The sequence below is a fragment of the Pseudopodoces humilis genome, chromosome 7 (assembly GCF_049639895.1).
Source record: "Pseudopodoces humilis isolate 2021_Gansu_Grassland_sample_001 chromosome 7, ASM4963989v1, whole genome shotgun sequence".
NCBI lineage: Eukaryota > Metazoa > Chordata > Aves > Passeriformes > Paridae > Pseudopodoces > Pseudopodoces humilis.
Window position 1 is genome coordinate 5,643,730 of NC_142206.1, and position 22,739 is coordinate 5,666,468.

The following is a 22,739-nucleotide window of genomic DNA, read 5'->3' on the forward strand; positions in this document are numbered from 1 at the left end:
TCACCTGTCCTTAAAATATGCAAAACACAAAATCTTTAGGTATCACAAGTAATCAGGGACCTATAGTATTGTAGACATCTGTAGAGATCTGTGGGTTTGGACAAGTAAAGTCTGTAGAATATGATCCTTATGCTAACAGGGATTGCAGGGGGCGAAGCCTGCAAACCTGCCAGCTAACGTATGTCAAGTGAGTATGTAAACCTGGAAGTCTTTTCCCCAACTAAAGCATATTTTATGTTTTGTCATGATGCACATACATGCTTTAGAGTCACTGCTGTCCCCTAATTTATGTGTAAATATGCCTGATGATTGTCCAAAGAGAGCTGCAATCTCATGGCTATAAAATACAGCCCACTGGATTAGTTACTAGGATTTCTGCTACCAGCAAAGGGCTTGAAAAGTTGATATAACAAACAGTGGTGGTGGGGAAAGCTTTTTATGTAGGAGCTGCACACTGTTTTCTTACCCACTGTAGTGTTTTGCATCCTGAAAATGAATGCATGACAGAAATTCTGGGCTGCTGGGGCAAGTACAATAATTGCCCTGGGGTAGAGATTTGCCTTCTGAGTAAAATTATTGCTGTTTATATAATTCTGCAGAATGTTTTGTAAGGCTGAAGTTATACATGGGGAATTTGGCTCTGAGCCTTTGCTTTTGAAATCGTCAGCAAAGTTTCCATTGACTTCAGTGTTGCCAGAGAAGGCACTTAGTGAGCACCACAAAGGTAAAGACTGTCTTGGTTAGGACAATCTGAGAAGGAGAAAGCAGGTCTATTTTCACCCATCTTATTTTGGACTTAATTTGTACTAACAAATTACAAAATCTGTAAAATGATAGCTTTTTCTGAAATTTTGGAAAAGAAAAATCCTCTATTTAATATTTAAATGTTCTTCCAGTTTCCCCAGTCTCTTTTAGAAGGCAGTAGAATATAGTAAGGTCTCATATATCAATTAATGTTTCCTGTTAGGACTTCCAAACTTGGGCTGAACTGTGCTGTAACTGCTGAGCAGAAAAATTAAAATAAAACATCTAGCCGCAAGTTGAAGCAGAGCTTGTGGAAATAATTAGACAATATATGAAAACTGCTTCCCAGTTTCAGCTGCTGAGTTTCCCATATTTTTCTTTATAAATAGCGAATGAAAAGCGCTGACCTCTGGGCTCATGAAAGTAAAATTTCATGATTGGGGCCTGACTGCAGTGGAGGGTGGAGTTTGTCCCAGGAGGAGGTGCTAAGTCAATCTGATGTTCTGCACATCACCTCAGACAGGACCAGTCTTGGAAGCAAACCTATAAACTGTGCCTTGTTCCCTTATGCCAGCAGAGTGGTGCCCATCCAGAATTCCCTGAGGGCTGTTGCAGTTAAGAACTTATTCCTATTCTTTGTTAGGTAAAAAAATCAGCATTGCTCTAAAAGCTGGTTTTAGTAAGTGCAGTAGTCAGTGGAGCAGACTGTTGAAACCCAAGCAGATTTATCAGAGCTCCCAAGAATCTTAGGAACCTGAAGCAAGATTAGGAAGGCTTGAAAACTATTCAATGCACTAAGTAAAAATATCTGTATGGGACAGGGAGAAAGAATTTGTAGGATATATTCTAAAACCTCAACATGTAAAACTCATTTTTTATCTTCATATTGAGCTTTTGGGATCTGTTTGAAATCTCTTCTGCATAAAACACATCATTAAAATGTCCCTTCCAAAAGTAATGTATTATGTGCTAATGGAATAGAGTCACTATAGTATTAACAACCTTGTACCTTTATAAGAAGCTCTTGATATTTCCTATTGTATTAATTTTTTTGCAAGGCTTTGACATTTTCAGTATAATAGATTTTAAATTTTTTTTTTTAGTAAAATAGCAGACATCAACCATCTCACTCTCTACAAAGCTGACATATAATTGTGACAGAAAGATGAATAATACCTAAAGATCCCAAAGGAAATGGGCCGGTTGCTATTTGGTATTTCCCTGTCTAGGAATGTGTTCAGAAATTACATTAAATACCAAGTGATTTTTACTTTAGAAATCACTTTAGAAATTATGCTAAATTTGAGGACCCAGAGGAAAAATACTGCACACAAGAAAAGTAGCCTGGGCTACAGTGGGAAGAACGTGGCCATTGTCCAGAGCGGTGATCCTGCCCCTCTACTCAGCCACACCTGGAGGGCTGTGTCCAGTTCTGGGCTCCTCAGGACAAGAGAGACAAGGAGCCACTGGAGAGGGTCCAGCCGAGGCCACAAAGAGGATGAGGGGTCTGGGGCATCTCTCTAATGAGGAGAGGCTGGAGCTGGGCCTGGTTAGTTGAGAGAAATCTGAGAGGGGATCTCATTAATGCTTATAAATATCTCAAAGGTGGGCTAAGAGGATGGTGCCAGACACTTTTCAGTGATGCCCAGGGGCAGGATGAGGAGCAATGGCCATAAACTAAAACACAGGAAGTTCCATCTCAACATGAGAAAAAACTTTACATTGTGGGTGTCAGAGCACTGGGACAGGCTGTCCAAGGAAATGGTGGAGTCTCTCCAGACATATTCAAAACCTACCTGAATGTGTTCCTATGTCACTGCTCCAGGCAGTGCTTTGGCAGGGAGATTGGACAGGATGGTCTCCAGAGGTCCCTCCCTGCCCTAATTATTCTATTATTCTTATTATGAAAATAATGAGTTGTATTTCCTTAAACCATCTAGCAAGTCAAACTCTCTTCTTGTAAATCACTGTTGCTGTTTGGATTGTGTGGAGCTTTGCCATGTGCATGACCTATGGGTCTGTCTCAGCGGACTTTTGATTGCTCCTGAGAATCTGGCTCCACTTAATATGAGGACAATTTCCTTTTTTCTGTTGCTTAGCAGGCAAAGATCAGAGTTGATGGACATTTTTCCCTTCAGAGCAGGACTTGGTAGGTTTCTTGTACAGCTTTTTACAAAATGGGCACAGGCCCACCAAGTTTTGCACCTAATTTTATTCTTAGGTAGTAGTTGGTGACAGGTTTTCTCAGAACAAAGTCTCTTAAACTCAAAACAAAAGCCTTGCAACTCACAATGTATCTTACACTCATCTGTCAGCTTATATGATTCAGAAGTTGTGAAGCTGAGAGGTTTTTACTTCCTTTTGAAGGTGAGTACTGTACAATCATCCTGTGTACTTATCTTCTGAGCATCTGCTTGGAAAATAAAACAACGTGCCATTTTGACATCCAAGAAAGCGCTATAAAAAGTCTGTTGCTATGTTTAAATGCCTACACTCAGTTGCTATAGCAATAAAAATATCAAAAATGATGTACAAACTGCCACAGTGCATTACCAGCCCTTTCCTGGACAGGGAGCTTATGGGACTGACAATGTGACAGAGGTGCTCAGTGTGTTGAAAGCAGAGTTGCTGCATAGTTCCAGGTGCCCTGTGGTGTCACCTGACATAAAAATGTGTCCCAGCTGTGTGAATCCCAAACTGGCTGGGTCAAACAGAGCAGTTGGGTCCCTACTGAATTTAGTTGCTTCTTCATTACTTGTATGTTGAATATTTGGACCAAGTTCCCATTTCTCTGCAAGACAGGCTGCTGAAAATGTTGACCTTTCTCTAAATTCCTTCAGTCCCATGATAGCAAGTGTGAGAATCAGCTTACAGACTGCATCAGCCCATGTAGATTTTTCTCCCTGTAACATCCCAGTGGTCAGTGTAAAATGTCCTTGTTCCTGAGGCTGTTATGGGAACACTGCTATCCAAAAGAAAAGAAATTAAATAGTAGCTAATGGAATCTTTAGCATCTCTGTGGGGCTCAAAGCCTTGAACATTCAGTTGCTTCTCAAAGAGAGCAGGAAATGCAACTTCCTTCATAAAACATAGCAAGCAGATGAAAGCATGTTATTCTGGCAACTGTAAGTTTGGTTATGGAATTGAATTGTTTCCTCAGACATTTCTATGCCTTGTTCTCTTGTCTCCTGAGGAATGTTAGAGGAAAGACTTGGAGAAATTGAGGCTTTGTTTGAAAGCAAAATACCTGTTTCTCTTTATTTCAGTTAGCTTGAGGAACCCTAAGTTTCAAATGAGATTGGCTCAAACTGCAGAACAGTGTGCAGGTCAATTAGCATATGGTAATCCACAATGGTCTCATAATTGTTTCAAGTATCTTCTTTAACATACTCCTAGAAGTCCAGTTGAGAGGTCTGATATCAAGAATGTTTCAGTGGTAGAGACACATATTTTTAATTTTTGTTTCAGTTGTTATTTACTGATTAATGCTCTGTCAAGGGTGTTAAAAATATGTAGACAAATTGATTCTTAGAGGCAACTATGATACTCTGTAGTTTGAAGGCCCACTTAAATTCTGCCATACCTCTAAGTACATTTGGGATTTTTTATTTTTCAAAAAAGCTGGATAAACTACTGCCATGTACATGGATCACAGTTTTTCTCAAAATAAGGGTTGCAATGTTGCATACATAGTTGTACCCCTCTCATTTCTACTAGCTTGTATTTGCAATCTCAGTACAGTATTTTTCTATAACAAATCTTGATTCATTGATCTTTGGGATTTAATTGTAATGTTTCTATTTTGGTTTCAAGTGTTGAAAAATGTGACAATTTGTAGCTTTACAGTTGCACAAACTCCAGTGACTGTGGAAGCATGTGTCTTTCTCAACCTCTGTGGGGATTCTTTGTTTACTTTCCTACTCAACAGTTCCACATGGAGTACTGGACAGTTACCTGCGTTTATCCTTAAACAAGAATGTCAACAGCACTGCTTGTGGGTTTGGTTTGTTGGTTCTTGCTTGGTTTTGTTTTGTTTTGTTTTTTTCCCCAGGTCTAATAGGGGAGTCCAAATGTTAGATCCATAAATATTTATTGATACTTGTTTATTAAGGTCCCGTGTGATTAAAATTCCAAAAGTTACCATTTTATGTCAAGCTTGGGAGGTGTTTCTGTGGCTGCACATTGTGTGCCTGTAAAACCAGCATATCTGCTCTTCACTTACAATATTGTAATTTTAATGTTGAGAATATGTGATCACATGAATGATTTACTTGGGGAAGGGGAGAAGACAACAGAGGAGATATGTGGAACTTAAAAACTGTGGCTTTTATTTTTCATGATGCTGTCAAATACTTGAAACAAACCTGGTTTCCCTTAGAACTCTGTCTATAGCACCCTCACCACAGGTGTTAGGACACCACTTTATTCTGTATTTCTAAGCTATTGTATATAGTCTCTGTTTCAGAAGCTGTACATGTGAATTTGCATCTGCCATGGAAATACAAACTTCCTGATATCTGCCAATTCCTGCATCAGCTTAGCTTGAAACTCATCAACAGCTTATGGCAGTGCAGGAGGAAGAGGGAGACTTGAACACACAACATTAGCTACATAAGCTTCTTTCTAGAGGAAAAAGTATTACATGGCTATTGTTTAGAGACAAATTTCTCTTTATTTTGTCAAATAGCCTTCTTTAAGCGTTAGCTATGCATTTATTCTTTCCAAAATCTATTTTTGGTATTGTTTTCCTTGGACTAAAACTTATGCTGTTACTCTGGTTTTCAGCCAGCTGTCTTTCCCCCTTCTTCTCTGCCCTCCCTTCATTCCCTCCCAGTACCCTTTGAACTTGTCCGACTTGTTGAATTTGGCAGGAGAGGATTGCAAAAGTATTACACTCTTACAAGTGAAAATCAGTGGTTTGGTAAGAGAGGACAGACCCAGCTTAGTGCTGCTAGGAGGAAAGGCTCCACTATGAGCTGAAATTATCACTGATTCTCTTTAATCTGCCAGCTGGCAACCTGGCATGTGTGAAGCTTAAAATCAGGCACAGCAAATGCTGTCTCTTGGCTCTCCAGACTGGTAGGAGACTAGGAGACATGTAAGCTTGCTATGAGGGAGATAAGACTCAAAATCATCAAAATAAAATACCCAAAGAACAGGTTTTGATAGCTCAGCTGCTTAGAAACAACCCATTTTTTAATGTAGGGAGACACAGGTCACTAAATGGTCTGTTTGTGCACTGCTATCTTTACTTTGGAAAAAAGTTCATAAATATCTGTGTAACAGATCGTGAAAGCTGCAGGCTGATAACTCCTGTGATTTCACACCAAGTTCTAATAGTTGGTGGCAGTCCATATGTTTGTCTGCTTTCCAAAGTGGTGCGGAGCACTGTTAGTTTGTAACACACACCCTCATCTATTTTGCAGATTTTTCCATCCAGGCTGCAATGCCTAAAACGAAAAGACTTGAGGTTTCTGCACTCTTTGGGAACAGGCTATAGACTCTGCTCAGCCTGCTCTTTAGGCATGTCAGTCAGGTTCATGGGAATGTTGTTAGTGGACAGGTTCTTCCCATGGCAAGTAAATGTCAGCCATCCGGGTAGAGGCAACCATTCTAATTAGACTTTCCTTATGCAACAGATGTTTTGAAGTTCAGCCAGGGAGAATAAAGTAATACCCAGAGACAGCAGCCCTTATCTGCTTTCTGGTCATTTAAAGAAGGCAGCTGGGGCTCAGAAATCTGTTCCCTGAAAATTTCCTTGCATCTGAAGCGGTTTCCCCTCCATTTATGTCCTTTTGTGTATGTTCAAGGTCACCAGACAAGCTCTAAGGCTGATGAAACTCTAGGAGTTCCACATCATGAATGCTGCTTACTGGGACTCACTACTTTATGTGCCCTTTATGTCACCCATCATAGGTTTAGGGCTTTGCTTGGTTTTTTAATATATAGCAAAATACTGCTATCTTTCTCTGAAGATTTGGAGTATGCAGATATTTGGTTTATGGATGAGGAGTATTTTTGTTCTCCTTTTTTTAAAATAACATTGGGAAAACCAGCAGCACTAAACAGATGCTCTCAAAATAAGATCTTGTGATCCTGTTAAAGAACTCCCCTTCTGTCTTCCTTCAGCTCACTTCAGAAGTTTCTAGAGATCCTTTTTGTCAAATAAACTCCAATAAAGAATGGCAGAATGGGATCTCATTTGCTCTAAAGCAAGCTGACTGCACACTTTGTTTCTGTTACTCACTGGTTTTTTATTCTGTGATTATTTGAAAGAAATTAACCTGTGCTAACATTCTGTTTTCTTTCTTTGGCTCATCATCCGTTTGGAAGAGTTGTTCATTTTGCTTGAATAAACAAAAAAATCTCACCCTATTCTACCTAGTATTAAATTTGTTTCTTTATGTTTAAAACAGGAAGCTCCTGCCTACAGCATTCCAGCCATCAGCCTGCTGAATATTCATTATCCTTTCTTCACCTGTGCTGCAAGGCACTATGCTGACCATGAGAATTCCAGACCTTGAGTTCCTCTGATAGGTAATAAGCTTTCTGCTTGCATTTTAAATTTTACTTCTGTTATTTGAAACAGTTGGGCTAATTTCTCATTTGTGGGTCTCATCCAGTGCAGTGAGTAAGGAGCCCTGTACACAGGAGAGTTGCACATGTCAGTTGTTATTCTGACAATTTTTAGCATATTTCAGCCTTTTTTTTTTCTTAATTAGCATATATGTTGATCATTTGCTAGTTTTTAAAACAAATGCTGTTTTATAAACAATTTTAATTAAACTGCTCTGTAAAAATTATGGATGGGGTCATGGGCATATGAAAGAAAACCCAAAAAAATATTTGTAGAAGATAAAAAATATTGTTGGATTGCCTAACTAATATCTAAAAAGCTATATCTTTTTCCATAACTATCAAACATTATTCCACTGAACTGAATGCTCCACCTAGATGGATGTTCATAAAGCTCAGGATGTAACTTTGCATTCTTGGTGACTGGAAGTGCAGTGTGCTTCGGCTATGTGACAAAAGTGGGATTTAGTTTAGCAGTGCAAGAAATGAGGCAACTGCTTTTAGATAACACAATGAGTTTTACTGCAGTGAATTTAATCATTGGACCTCGCCTGAAGCAGGATTTATTCCACAGTACCAACATCTGATAAACAGTTCAGGTGAAGAAGCAAGACCAGTGGCCAATTTCACTTAAGTGCATTTGGGAGTGATCATTTCTTCTTCACAATAATGGATCTTTGCTCTATTGGCAAGTGTTTATTGGAAAGTGATGAAGAATTACATTCACAGTATTTTGAATGCTCTGAGTTCTTAAAATGAAAAAAAAAAAAACCAAGCAAAAAAATCAATCTGTCCCAAAATATTTGTAGGACACATTTGTAGGAAAGATGTGTCATTATACAGTGAAGAACCAGATCCCTTGGGGGGGTCAGAACTGAACTGTTGTATCCCTCACTTTCTTAAGCACATGGTTCCATTATTTTCTGCTGCATTTGTGCTATGAAATAATGTTTTAAATGGGTGAAATTTAATGTTCTAGTCAGTTAATAAGATTAAATAATGTACCAGTGCAAAGCATATTCAGCATATTTCCAATATTCAGACCTTCCTCAGGAATATTAACCCATCACAATAAAAGCTGCAGCTGGGCATCTTTGTGAGAGTAAAGTGAACAAGTAACTACTGCCTGTCTTTGCAGATTAACCTGACTAAAACAATTGTGTTACTTACTAATGCCTGACTTTTGAGTTGGTACAGTTGAAGAAATACAAATGAAGACAGAGTATGAACCTAATGAGTGAACTAAATAAATTCCATTACTCCACCCTGCTTCAAAAAACGAAGAAAATTACATTTTTAATGCCAAAACCCCTGATATAATGTCATTAGTAACTCTATAGCTGAATATTCATGAAGCTCTGCAGTATGTTCACTTAAGTTACTGATTGTGATCCAGACAAGCTGTGTGGTTCAAATTTGCTTTTTGCTTCGCCTCAGCTCAAAAACACGCTTAACACATATTTAGAATTGAAGTGGATTTTTTCTGTGTATGATAGAAAAGTGTGGTGCCATTCACCCAGGCTGGCAAATAAATTGTTATGGAAAGTACTGTAGTTACCCTGTTTGTTTATATTCTAGATTTCATTGTTTCTTCAGAAAATAATTTCTGATTTAACTAGATAATGAGAATTTTAGAAAAAAATCATAGCTGCCTCTAACTTTAGATTTAAGTATTTCCTTTTAACAAAAACACACAAATGGCATGTTCACTTAGTAACTTTATCCTCTTTGTTCTGTAAAAATATACTTTTTCTGTTTTCAACAAGGTTAAAAACATAACACTTGGAGGGAAAACTTAGAAAATTAATTTGTAGGTTGTCTTTAAGTGCTATGGAAATTCAAATAAACATTGTTCTAACTAAGAAAAATTAACAACAAAAAAATGTGTTAGAAAAAAATATTTATATGCTTTAGAAACATTTTCAACACAATCAGACATCATCTTATTTGCACAGATCAAACAGTACCATTGATATTAATTTAATTAAATAGATTTAAATATTTTTTTTCATATGTATGGGCATGTATTTTGTTTATTAAACTATATTGGCAATTGTTACTTGTTTGTAGTCAGTTTCTGGGTGTAAAGAAGAAATGAAGGGAAGATGTGAAAAAAGATGAGTGGAACATACATTAAAGGTTTCTAGAAAGCGTAGAAACTCTAGTTCTAAGTTCTAGCTTTCTATTTCTCTCATTTCTTTTCATCTGTGAGAAAAAATATTGGGAAGATGATTTCCTAATTACTGCAGCTTAGGATTTGGATAGAAGAGAACATTAATAAAGTGAATTAAGATTTTAATTCTTAAGAATTTAATTTCTTAGGCAATATAATTGAGAATTAAGAGAAGGATAGAAGCTGTATTTCTTTAGCTTACTATTCCTTCCACTGCCCCAAGCAAATTTTTTGGGAGGTAATCTGAAGCAAGTCACTTCAGGAAAAACATTATATAAAAAAACATTAATTTTAACCTAATGAAGTTTGTCTCCCTGGGCTTCCCTGCAGTCATCTGAGAAGTGAAAGGTTCCTGCAGAATGCAATTCAGAGAGCCTAAATTAAATTCCTGATTTTAGGATAGGAACTTAAATTGATTCAAAAGCAAACAAAAAACCCAAACCAAAGTAACAGAACACTTCAAGGGACAAATGGCCTTAGGCTAAAGTGAGTCCTCATGAAAGGTTCCCTTTGTACATATTCTCATGCTTCTCAGTCTGTTGAAGGCAAGTGGTATTGTTGATGATATAGTATTGAAATGATGGACAGAATGAAATGGGTCTAGGCTCTTCTTCCTGTCTTGATCCTTCCCCACAGAGAACACCAGCTTTGGTGTTACTGGTTTTGGTAGAAACACTTGAAAGAGATCTTAGATCAGCATTTAGCAGCTGTATCCAGCCATATCCAAACTGTTGAATGATTGAATGAAAACAGCTATTTCAGTCAACAAGTAAAAGCAGGTATCTGCATTGTCTGTAAGACAACAATTGCTTCCTCAGCTTATCAAGTTTTAATTTCTTTAGATCAGTTCTAATAACTATAATAGGATTAATGCAAAGGTGGTATTCAGTTTAATTGAATTGATAAAGAGAAACAAGCAAACTAGATAAAGTTTCATAATGGTTATCAAATCTCAATGCCTTAGGCAAAACTGAGCTTGAGATCTTCAAAGGGAAGAGGGATGCTGAGGTGAAAATTTGGGGTTTGGGTGTTGGAAGAACTGTTTGTCATGTTCCTTTACTTACCTGTACTCCCAGGATTCAATATTGGGAAGCTTTCCCTGCTTAGTCCTGCTCTGCAAGGCATACAATGGGAGGACAAGGTATGACCTGCCAAGGTTAAAGGCATAATTGTGGTGCAGCAAAACAGCATAAGGAAAACTTGCAGGTTTAGAGGCAAAAAAAAATGTACAGTTTGTCTCTTCAAAGTAGAGAGTGGAAGCTTTGATTGGAAGTTTGTCTGTTTCTGTAGTGAGTGATTGTGCTTTGTGGAAAAGAAAGTAGGTTTCTTACAAAATTTGCTAGACAAGAATTAAAAGTAGTTTGTTTTGATATGTGCATCTGTGATTGAGAATCTAGCCATAGTGAATGAAAACTTGTAATGATATATATTATCTCTTTGTTGTTAAGGCAACCTTATTGTGGAATTTCTGTTAGAGATTGAGTTCACTAGGTACACACAGGAAATAATACAGTGTGAAATAACTTTCAGAGCTGTGAAGTCATGTGGCCTTTTTCAAGGTTTTAATATCTCAGGGGGGGAGGTCACCCATTGTATCTTAGACCAAGCTTATATTTTTGGTTTTTACATTTCTTTGCCTACTAAAACTTGATGTTCATACTGGCTGAACTAGTAATAAATATTAGGGGAAGAGATATTTCAAGCCTCTGTGCCAGAAAATGGATTTATTCCTACTGCTGTATATTCTGTAAGAGAAAAGCAGTGGGAGTGCAAGAGCATCTTAAGACATTTCCCCAGTTTGTACCATTGATTTGAGCTGAGACTATTCTCATGTTTTTTCTGACTCAGTCACATGTGACACTTTTGGACCAGGAGTGTAGGCAGCACCGTACAACTGAATATATGTGACAGGGAGAGGTGTCATCTCAAAATACAAAAGATACATTTTAGCAGTGAGAACAATCATTCACTGGAGCAACCTGCCCAGGGATGTGGTAGTGTCCCCATTGCTGGAGGTTTTCAACATCCAGTTAGAGAGGATGCTGAATAATTTCATCCAGGCTCCCTTTCCCACAAAGGGTTGGGCAGGTCAATCTTTCAAGGTCCCTTCCAACCTGGGCTGTTCTGGGATTCAGTGATAATAAGTAGGAAAAAGATGAAGAGCAACAACAATACTTTGTAATTGAGAGCTGTGTAAACCTTTGTGCCAGTCTTGGCTTCTTGATTTTCTGGAAGTTTCTATATTGATTTGTACCTTTGTACTTTGCACTTGATTTGTGTCTTCTATTAAAAGGTATTGAAGACAAATGGGATTTTCTTCAAAGGCCCATGAAATTGGGAATGTTCTTTAGTGTGTGCAAGCAAATGTGCCTGTGTGTCTAAGACTGCAAAGTTTGGAAAGTGCTAGTTTACTGTCATTTCTCCTGTGAAATTCAATTCTTTCTCTATGATGCATCTTAAAGAACTGAAAACACTTTTAGTGACCTGCCACCTAAATAGCCTCTTACGAACATCTGAAGACTGCTCATCTGCAAGAATCTAAAACGTGACAAAACATGGAGGTGCCAGACATTCTTCAGACTGAGATATGTTTACTTCTTCATGGAAGCTGCTTAGGAATCCAGCACAGTATCATCCTGGATCTTAGTCCTGGCTGTGGTCCTAGCATGTACTGTTTGTATTAACTAGAAGAATGTAAGAAAAAGTCCTTTTCTCCTGTTGCTTTCTTCTGCCTGTTGCTCTGTCCATCCATTTCTTCAGCATTGCCAATTACTCATGATGGACAAAAAGGAATTTTTTCTTTGTTTTCTTTCTCACAATCAGTTTCTTTCAGAAATTGAAGCTGCTTCCACCAGAGAACATAAGGGCTGCACATCCAAGTCTTGCAAACCATTCATCTGATCTCACATAAGGATCATGTTCATGCTACTCCAGAAGCCAAACTCTTCTTTAACACTCACTGTTTTCAACCATCTGCAGCTCAGGCCTTTCCAGGTCCAAGGGGCTGTATGGAATTACTACTGTACCTCTCCTCTAAATGCATCTGATCTCTCTTTGAACTGACTTATGTGCTCCAATTATTTGTCAGCTTCCTGTGGTAACAAATTCAATAATTTAATTGTATACTGTTGTGAAGGAACTTTTCTACTCAAATAGTTGCCTATTAGCTGCTTTTGGCAACCTTATCCACATGACCTGTGAGGAACTGAGAGAAAATAATTAATAGGCAACCTTGTTCAGTCTCTTCATCACTTTCTAACCTGCTTTTATCCAGAAGTGTCTTTTTGCATGGGAGCTGTTTGCAATTACTGACCAGTCTTTCTTCTATGAACCATTTATTTTTATGTTGTTGGGGGCTTGTTATTCTTTTTGGGGGTGTGTGTGCTTGTTTTGTTTGGGTTTTTTGAGATGTGACTAAACCTGTTTTAAGGATTTGGTCTTATATTCTATGCTGTTTCCAGATCTTTCCTATTAATTCTTAACATTTTTGCCTTTTTGGCTGCTGCTGAGTGTTATTTTCACAGAGTATTCAAAATTACTCTGATCTCTTTCCTGACTTGTAAAATGTAATGATGGGCTCTTATTTAACTGTGTTTTATATTTGGTTTTTTCTCATGTGCATCAATTTGCCTTTTCCACCTGACATTTTATTATTCAGGTGCTCAGTATTGCATAAACTACCTGGCTGTCTTTAGCTCTGATTTTCCCATCTCATCTTTAATCATCTGTACAGACTCACTTTTCCAGATTCTTCAGGACTATGTTGAACACCTCAGTATCCATAGAAGTGTAATGTCTGCAGCACACAGAACAACATCTGTCCTTTATTTTCTTCCTTCAGTTACAGGACTTATTTCTCTTTTCTCCTGTGGGAGCAGTTTCCTTAAGATGCTTGATAGAAAACTTTGTCAAAACCTCTCCTTTAAAAATACATGTTGCCTGTATTAAAATACTTGGTGATTTCTGTGAAGGATTTTAATGAAATAGCAAAGTTTAGACTGCTGAACAGTCCTGTATTAATTTATCATTCTTTTAATCATAAAATATTACATTAATTTCTTATCTAGGACAGTTATTATCTAAAAGTTAGTAACTAGGATGAAAGTCTTAAGTGGTAATAAAATTACAAAGCAATCAGTCCTCAAATCACAAGTTTGTTTTGTTTGGGCAGGATAATAAAGCAGCTCAAAGTCAACATCAAAATATTGAAGGAGGTGTTTGGAAAGAATGAGCATCCTTCATTGTGTGCCTTTATCTCAGTCTCTTTAAGGCTTTTAGTTTGCCTTCCATTACCTCAAGTAGTTGATGCACAACTTTTTTTGTCTTGGCATTTGCCAGAATGTTGTCCAGAGGGACTCTAAAACCCCAAGGCTTTGGTTAACAATAAAACTTTTGAAGCATTGGTATTTCAGCACTTCTATTAAAGATTAGTCTTATCTATATAGATTTGTGGTATTGTTAAAATTACAATGAGTTTCTATATCTTCTTTTAAGAAATGGTTTCTAAATCCTTTACCTGGTTTTATATTTTTTATTTCATAATATATTAGAATTACTGAATCTTTTCCATTCCATAAACCTTTACCACTGTTTTAAGCTTAAAATAATAAGTTCCATTACTTTAATGCAACCTTGTTTACTTTATTTGACATAAAGAAAGAAAAGAAAGTTCAGGTAATAAATCTTAATGTATGTGACTACATACTTATTGTATACAAATTGTTTATAAATAGGCAAATGCAGAATGCCATTTTGACTCATCATATATAAAGTTATAAAATTAGCATAATTAGATACACATCACAATTTCTTAGTAGAGTGATGACAAGAGCAATACTGAATTCTAACATAAGCTTATAAAGTGCAGTGAAACAGGACAAATGAACATGAATTTGGTCCAGTTTAGCTCAGTATGAAGATATGATTGCTGCTCCTTTCCCACTTCGTCTCCTTGCTCCTCTCCCAGGAAATATCAGACAGTCAGCAGCTGAAATGGAACAAGGGGTGTTGTACCAACTCAGTCATTTGCACCAGAGCTGAACTGCTGCTTGTGAACTGAGGGACTGAAATGCAATTCCATGCCTTAATCACTGCTCTTACTGCAGACATGGAGTGCCCTGAAAAAACCAGACAATTGCAGCAGGTCTGATATTTCTGTGGCAAATCATGACCCATGGCATGTCCTGGAGCTTTTTTAAAGCCTCATAGAATATGGGTAATTCTGTTCCTTTTATGCCCTTCTCACATCCCTTATTTTCATTGTAGATTTTGAGGTAAAAATGTCAAAAGTAGTGTGTGAAATGTAGCCCCCAAAGCGTAGAATTCTCTTTCCCTGCAGAAGTAGTTCTCTGGTTTAAGCTTATCTCTTTCCTAGGGCCTCCCTGTGCACAACACTGATAAAACCATACCAAATGAATGTGGGGTTTTTTTGGATGTTGATGAGATGAGATTGTGCATAAAGCTGGTACATTACTTTTTGGATCGGCTCCTGGATATAATCAGGAATGGAATGGTGTTGGCTAAATAATTTTATCAGGGAAAGATTTTGACAAAGGACATGAAGAACATTCTGCTGCATTTGGCTAGTGCTATTCCAGAAGAGCAGAGCTGTTGTTTTCCTCAAAGCTTTTTTTCTGAACTGTCTACCCAGAAAAATGTGGGGTTTTGGTACACTATGTGCCAGTCAATGCATAAAAATTCCTTTCTTGTCCTGATAGCTTTGATTTTTATCAACAACTTTCCTAGTACTAGGTTTTGAAAAACAATAATTGAAAATGGCAGAAATAAGATTAGCAAACCATGTGTTCTCAGAGTGTTATATCTGGTATCCTTCTAAAAGAAAATGAGAATATATTTTTCTTACCATGCTTTCTAGAAGAAGCAAGCCAATAAGGATAATTTCCCAATTAGAGTGCAAATTATAAAGATCTTGAATCTAGAATTTTAACAAGCAGCCAAAATAGAGCTCATTTTCTTCCTGCTGAGAAGAGTTTAAAAGTAAGAGGAATTATGTACTTCATTCGCTTAAATCATCAAAGGTTATCTTTGATGTTGCACATTTGGAAATACTGACTTCATTCTGGTCGATATGCAGAATACATCAGTGTTTCCTTAAAGTGAGGAAATTACAAGTAGATGGTTAAATTCTCCTTATGGTCCTCAGTATTAATACCTGGAAGACAAATAGAATGGTTGAGGTGCTTTTGAAGTGGATGGTGTAAGAGAACATTTACTTCTTTTTAAGGACACCTGAAAAATAAAAGGTTGAATTGTTCCTTTTTAGCTTTTTATCATTACCACGTGCTCCCAATCCTGAGATTCTGTGGGTAGAGACTTTGTATGATGTAGTGGAAAGGCAGCTCTGGAGTTGGTTTGGGTTTGTTTTGGGTTTTTTTTTTTGGTACTAGCAATAATCCCTTGTCCCTCATTTTGGATTCCGATGGCATGCAGAACTTCGAGAACACAGGAAATGGGAACTTGCTTTTCTTTTCTCATAAAAAACTGCTTGCTTTCATTTTCAGACCATCCTTTCTGCAAGTCAGCAAATCTGTTCTTTCTGACGTGATGAAGCAGTATGCTTTCTCCCTTTTCCTCACGTAAAAATAAAGAGCTCAGGTTGAATTTTCCTGAAGCTGCCACATCTGTATTTCAACTAAGGACAAGAAAGGGCAAATTTTCTACCCTGTAATTTTGGTCATGGATTCTTGATTGCAGCCACTGGGAAAAGTCTCCTTCTGGCCATATATTGTTCAGGCCAAGTAGTTGATTTGGGGATCTAAGAGCAGGAAAGAGAACCATGACACTTCTCAAATCAGAGATGCAGTCAGAGATTACCTGAGACAGGCTTGCAAGTGCTACCTGAGATTGTCTCCCCCTGGTATTTTCAAACTAGGAACAGCAGGCAGAGCATTACCTTTCAGTAATCAGATAAAGCATCTGTGTAGTCAGTCAGTTGTAATGGTGATATGATGCACTGCTCTACTAAAAGTTTCAGTCAGAAGTCAGCTGCCTCCAGCCTTTTGATTTCAAGGCTTTGTTTGCATTGGGAATTTGGAACACGCACTGATTCATATTGGAAATCTGAGCAAAGTATGAAAAGCTGCTGTGTGGGCTGCTTGCAAAAGGGTTAATCTCACTAATTTCACCAAATGTTATTTATGACGGAAGTTTAGCTCAGTGCTGTGGTTGTGTTATAAAATAACCTTTTAAAGAATGCAAATTAATATTTTACTGTGAGAGATATAAGAACAGCCATGTCATGAGCATGCCTGATGAAACAGTCTCTGTGCTAACACCTTGTTTATGATGTGTGTATTTTGGAGTATTTATTTCACCTCTGATGATGTCTTAGTTACTACGTCATCCTGTCTAATGCAACACCTTCGCAGCCCCCAAATTATTAAATCAAATATACTTTGTTGGTTTCACCTTGAAATTCGTAACTGCCTCAATTAGCCCAATTAGCAAAAGAGGGACTGAGGAATTTATTGCTGATTCCACATGTGCCTCATTGGAGGGTCATCTAATCCAATTCATTGCTAACTTGGCCAGTAAAATATACACAGACTATCTTTGCTAAATGCACCAGTAACAAGATGATCTTTCTGTCTCTGAATATTGTGGGTCTTAGCTTTTAAATACCAGTTAAAAAAAAAAATCAAGATCAGGCTTGCTGAAAGCTACTGAAAGTCTTCCTTTACATAGTATATAAGTTGAATTGTGCTGTAAATATGCTGCCTCTTCCTATCACACCTTCTAAAAATTAAATTTAAATGAAAAACTACATCAGTTTGGGAATGCTTACTGTAAGAACTTCATAGTGTGAAAATGACACTGTGTCATCTGAAAGGTTCTTGTCAGGGTATTTATAATGTCCCAGAAGCATACAGTCAGTAGCAAGGAATAACACAGCACACAGAAATCTGCAGATGATTCAGCAATATGGGCAAAAGATCTACAAAGTGTGTTTAGAGAATCTTGTATTGCATTAATAGATCTTTTGAGAAAGAAAGAGCTTTTGGCTCCAGTTTTGCATTGACATCACACCTGTATGATACACTGAGGACTTCATCCCTCACCCCACCTCTTTTCAGAATACTAAATTAAACAATCATCCTTTGCATTAATAATCTATTATTATTGTTGTTGCTGCTTCTCTTGTTGTTATACCTGTTTTTAGAGCTAGATATTGATAAGAGCAATTAGTGTGGCAGCTGGCTTCAAACCTGTGTCTGTTTCTAGGAAAAAAAGATTAAAAGGTGGCATTACAAACTACTTTTTCACACTTCTGTATTGTATGCTGGCAGGAAGGAAGAGGTGATATGATGAGCTTTGCTTTTTCACAGACAGCTAGGCCTGCACATTTAATGTGTACTCTAGGAATAAAATTGGACTGTTTCTAGCAAAAGCAACAATTCTTGTAACCTACTATACAGTATCCCTAGATCCATGTTGGGACATTGCAACCTGGATGAATGAGCTACCAGGTCTGTAGAAAAAAAGTAAGCAGTCAAAATCCACACAATGGCTGTTTGTTTGAATAAGTTGATAGTGAAGATAATCCTGTTCTGGTGTACAGCAATATTTGAAAAAACATTCATAATTCTTTTCTCATAAAAAGGAAGTGAAACATGTTCATGTTCTCTTGGCGTGTGTTCATTTTTGCAATGCAAAATTAGGTGTCCATCTATCACTAAACAAATGTCAATCTGATTGTGTCCAGGAAGCACAAAATGGGAATAAAATGCTTGTTTTCAAACTGTGCCCTCTGGGATTACCTGTTGTGATTGGGAAAGAAAGAGTTTAGTTTAATTTCTTCATTTGGAAAATCTTTTGCTTGACTAGCAACAAGACTCCAGGGTCACTAAGCAATAGTGTTCTGCCCTAATTGCCTTCAACTTACTCATGTTTCTAAGTCAGGCCTTTGGTATTATTTTTTTCCAAATTATGCAAAGTTGATACCCTGCTGCCCTGCAAAGTAGAATAATTTATAGAATGTTTCTATGTAGGAATTGCTTTCAAAAATTTTATTTCATGTAGTAACCTTAAGGTTTTTCTTAAAAAAGGATGAATTTACACCGATTTTTTTTTGATGAATTTACATTCATGAAAGGATGAATTTACACTGATTTTTTTCCCCCAATCTTATCTGTCTCCCCTCCACACAAATGTATTTGTTCTCTTTTTACTAAGGATATAGTCAAGTGGCAATTTGAGAAAATATCATCTCAAGCTCCCAACTGCCTACACCACAGACAAAAATAAATGTGTAACTAGAATGTGATGTATAATACATGCAGTCCAGAGAGCAGAAACATATCTGGGTTTCTCCAAATCTGTGAGAAGGAGTAGAAGAAAGAAACCCAAGTGACTTTGTGTAACTGAGTACATGACACTCATTTAGGCAAAAAGCACGTTGGGTGGTATGATTATCTCCTGGTGTTCTGAATGGTACAATTTGGGAGATTTGTCAGTGCACAGGTCCTGCATCAGAGGGTCCTTCAGCCCTACACAACAACACTGGCACTGCCTCCTAAACAAATTTTCTTTCAAACAGTAAGTTGTCTAGGAGGAGGAAGAGAGCAACATTTTTTACTCGTGTATCATTTAAATTTTTTTATTTTTTTTTTTTTTTAATTTTACCCTATTTTAAGGTTGATGCCTTTATGTTGCAACAGACTTTTTTCCAGGTACTTCCTAGCTCTGGGTTTGTTTTGAACTGCCCTCTTGAATGACACTAAGTGTACTGTTCTCCCACTCTTATCTTCACACCTTCTTATATGGTGTTCCTTATGCTTAGAAATCCTTATTCTACATGCCAAATATCCTCCCACTCCATATTCACATTCTTCCTTTAAACTGCATTTCCTTAAACTCTACAAAAAATAATCAGAAACTTAAGAAATATAGCAACTATGCCTTGAGATCTGACAGTCTTTTTTATCATCAGATTTGCTACTGTTGGCTGAATTCTTTAATTTATGCATAATACTGAATAAATCAGGGATTTATTTTTCCTTAATATCACATGTACCATCTTTTTCACTATTTATTTATTTATTTAATTAATTTTATTGTAAAATACTCCAAAGTTCATCCCAACTAGAGGCCACCTGGCTGAGCAGTGCTTCTTGTTGTCTTCTTGCTTTTCCAGCTGAAAGCCCACTGATGAGGAAAGAAACAAACAAATGAAGTCAGTAACACATCCTTCTCATAAGAGAGTCCAGTATCTTAGGTTCAGACTTAACCAGATAAAATTACCGTTTTGGAGCTCTGTCTCAAGAATATTTGTTCAAAGAAAAGTCCCAGAATGAATAAAACTATAAATGAACCAGAACATTTTTTTTTTTCCTGAACTTGTATGCAATTATTAAAACCATTTCTTTTGACAGGGAGGCTGTGCTGCTTATAACCTCATTTCCTTATGTTCTTTTGAGTGCTAAATAAAAAAAACCCTGAAAATGAAAAAATGTGCATCCAAACCAGAGTAATTTATAAAAGCTTGATTCATGCAATATTAACTGCTAGTTGCCTCTAAAAAAATAGTGGAATTAAGAAGTTTTTAGGCTATCTAAAATAGGATTACCTTAAAAGAAATACTTTTTTAAAAAAATCTGGGTCTACTAGTCTAAAAAGGTACTCAGTGTACTGCTTCTCAGTGTTTCTAAAATATGTACATTCTTCATATGTTTGCTGATTGTCTGCAGCATAAAATTCAGCCTGGAATTCTTGCAAGTCAAAAAAAGTCATTGTAAGCCACTCCTCCAGAGGCTTAGCTGCAAGAGAAGTAAATCTAAACACTGACTGCTAACAAAACAGAAACTGTAAAAACATTGCTAAAACAAATGGAGCTGACATTTTACAGAAAGAAAAGTGCTGTTTCCAGACACAGTTACAATCTTTTAATAAGTCTTAAATTTCCATTAATCTATGTTAAAATGATTGCCTGTGTGTAAAATCAGGTCCAATTGCTTTTTCTCTTAGTGTAACAAGGAAAAGCTAAAGCTGTTCCTAGAATGGATCCTCTAGGAATTAAGTACAGAAGTCCCAGAATACATTTTCCACTAAACCCTTTTGGAATTTTCAGATTTCTTTAAATTCTGATGTAAATTTTTGATACATAACCAAACCAAATGCCTTCTTGTAGGGGTTGGTCTTGTTGATGATGGAACAGCATCACCTTTTACCCTCAAACCTTTTGGTTTTCAGTCTCAACAGTGTCATAACTCCCCATTACTGGAGATATTCTCCCAGGATGCATGTCAGGCTGGACATGCATCAAAACATTTTACTTTCTGCCTGACCTAACTTTTCCTTTCTCTCATTCAAGCAGATTATTGAAAACCATCCAGTTTTATGTGTTCGTGAGCTATGAGGAAAACAGGAAGCAGAAAAGGAGATTCTTTCCTGTCATGCTGCTCTGTAAATCAAGTAGCTTGTAGTTCTAAGGAAGTCTGTAACCACTGAGTTTGAGGGAAGTTTTTTAAAAATTGCGTTTTCCTTCAGCTTTTGCTGGTTTCTTCCTTTAAAATATTTTTGTGACAGAATTATTCACATTTATCCCTTGTTTCTGAGGTTTCAGCCTGGAAGAGTTGTGGTTGTCAAGAAGTATTATTTAAGTCACTCAGGAATATCATTACTCAGGAATTAATCTCTGAATGAGAACAGATCCTTTGAATTCACACAATGGTTGCATATACACTTTGCATTCTCCAGTGGAGTTATTCACTACCCTAAAAACAGAAACACCACTTTGTCTTCCAAGTTTTACCTTGTGCAGTTGTATGGATGTTAGTGTGGGTGGAACTCAAATCATTAAGGTTATCACAGAGGTGCCTTATATTAGTCCTGGGGCTATGACTCTGTGGTTTGCTAAATTGGCTAAAGCAGGATCTTAATATCTTGCAAACTTGAGTATTTAACATGAAAAACCACTCTTTTGTCATAAAAATGAGATGCAGTAGGAAACTACTAGTCAATTTTTTCCCTGTGTTGCAGACAATAAAGAAAATATCTTCCAGTTTCCATGTAGGATCTTTTATCACAAAGGGCAAGAATGCACATGAGTCAGCTTCAGTTGTGGGATTTTTTTCCTTTTCCCAGTGAATGTTCCTATTATACAAAGATCTTGGAGTCCTAACGCAAAATTTTAAAGTGTTTCTATTAAGATATTCTGGATCTGTTTTTAGAGTGCTTGTTTGTTTTGTTGGGTTTTTAAAATTTTAGGGGCTCGTTAATGTATGCCAACAAACTGTGTATCCTAAGCTATAATCATGTTTTGTCTTTGAAAACAATTTTGTGGTACAAATATAAGAAAAACAGCCTGTTCTGCTCAGACTTTGCTTGAAAGAAGTTCACTAGGTCTTAAGTACTTCAAAGCTGCAAAACCTAATTCAAAATGTTACATGAATTCCATACATTTTTACAGCTATACAAAAAGTGCAAAAAGGTACCTTATTAATACAGTAACATTTTACAACCACTTTACAGGGCAACAAAGAAAAAAGTTACAAAAATCTACTCAGAATTGTGCAGTTCAGCTGCACCCATGAGCAAGCAACTCCTGTTGTTGACAAGTTAGACTCAACCACACACAGCATGAGGTCAAGAAATATTAATAAAATGCTTTCTTAACTATTTATTTCTGCACTTTTTGATGTCCTCTTGTTGAGACATGACAGAGGATTTGGGATCAGGTGCCCAGCTATCAGTGGAGATGAAGTAAAGCACCTTTCTCTGAGCCTTCACTGACACAGACCCAGCCGTGACTCAGCCAGGGGAAGTTAACTGATTATACTTAACTTTCTCTACTATGGTAAAATAAGTTGCAGAGAGAACACACTGAAAGCCAAGGGCCTCTAAATACTTTTCCCTTTTATGGAATAGAGCTTCCAGATCTCTATTTCCTGGAGATTGTACTCTAAGCCTACACAGTGGTAAAAGAAAGTTCTCTGCATTCACTGATCTGTATCTGACTACAAATTTGAGCTCAGGGGATAATTTTTTTCCTAACTATTTTAAGCAGTAAGTTTATAATAACAGACCAAAACATTAAAAAGCACTCTATCCTCTCTTATTTCCTTTTTCTTTTCTTTATATTGTCTCCTCTTAGTGTGGGAATGAGCAGAATTTGGTGAATTAGATAGGTAATTTGTTTGTGTTTTTTTAATTCATTTTGTAGGTGCACAAGGCTCGTGCATACTGAGATTGTAGATCTTCACCCACATCCTCTCTGCCTGTGACATGT

The 22,739-nt window shown here is 37.0% G+C and overlaps 1 protein-coding gene across 3 annotated transcripts in view; it reads left to right on the plus strand.

Annotated features, from left to right (window-relative positions):
• IRAG1 (inositol 1,4,5-triphosphate receptor associated 1) overlaps positions 1 to 22,739 on the plus strand; it is a 61,379-nt gene that overhangs the window by 3,488 nt on the left and 35,152 nt on the right. For all 3 annotated transcript variants that reach the window (XM_014257923.2, XM_014257922.2, XM_088057667.1), the window contains exons 2-3: positions 7,161 to 7,281; positions 22,674 to 22,737. The gene's annotated coding sequence lies outside the window, so the exon portion shown is untranslated. The remainder of the gene's footprint in view (positions 1 to 7,160; positions 7,282 to 22,673; positions 22,738 to 22,739) is intronic.